This window comes from Pseudophryne corroboree, chromosome 8, assembly GCF_028390025.1.
Source record: "Pseudophryne corroboree isolate aPseCor3 chromosome 8, aPseCor3.hap2, whole genome shotgun sequence".
Lineage (NCBI taxonomy): Eukaryota > Metazoa > Chordata > Amphibia > Anura > Myobatrachidae > Pseudophryne > Pseudophryne corroboree.
The window spans coordinates 91590964-91592068 of NC_086451.1; positions in this window are offsets into that span (position 1 = coordinate 91590964).

A 1105-nucleotide genomic window follows, 5' to 3' on the forward strand; every position below is an offset into this window, starting at 1 on the left:
GGTCTATCGATTTGGTAGTTACCTAGCAGCTGAATGTAGTTCGTGACTTTCGTTATTACGTGACTGGCTGTGAGATCTAGATATGATCTAACAGTATGATTGTTAAGCAACCATTATTACTTGTACACTCAAAATCTTGAAGAATTGATCGCTTTGGTGGCCACTTAGTAATTGATTGTAGCGTGTTACTCCCGCGATTATTTGTCCGGTTGTGACATACAGCGACTTACAGGGCCTGTGTAACAGTACAGCGTCCTTCGGTCTCATAGTAACCAAGAGCGGAACGTCATTTCCGCTATCACGTGACTTGTTGTCACGTGTTGCGGCTCACGGGACCCAGGAAGCAGCGATGCGGTCTCCGGCGGTGGGTTAAATCCTCCCGTAGGTAAAAGTAAAAACTAAAGGGTGAGATGTGGTCTGATTGTGACGTGGCTACTGATTATATGTTGGTGAAAACGCTACCTGTAAGGCATAATGGGTAAGGTCTAATATATTTGATATATACTTAATGGTGACAGTTCAGTGTGGTTTGGGTGGCTCCGCCCACACAATGAGGTCACTATGACGCCGTATTGGCGCAAATTTTTGAACTTTAGGGTATTTAAGGAGCCGGTGAGGCATGGCCAGATATGCAGCTGATGGATTGTTGGATGGTTAAGACAGCTTTCTTTGAATATCATTGAATATCTCCTGATGATGGTCTGCAAGGACCGAAAACGTTTGAGATACCCTGTATGCTGGAAGGTACATCTGTTACCATATAGGCTGTAAGGCACAGCTGAATTATGCTGTCAATATAAATAAATCTGGTGCATATTTGAATATTGAGACTGGTGAGTGCTCCAATTTCTTTCTATATATATATATATATATATATATATATATATATATATAGTGTGTGAAACGACATACCATAATGTAATATGAACCAGGTAAACAATATACAATAATATATATGGAAATAAAATATATATAGAAAATAAAAAGAAATAGTTACCTTACCATTACTAACACCAATGTGCTGTAAATGCTGCCATCTTGTGGCTAAATATTAAAAGTACAGTATACATCCAAACCGAGCCGAATGCAGCCAGCAAAATCCTAT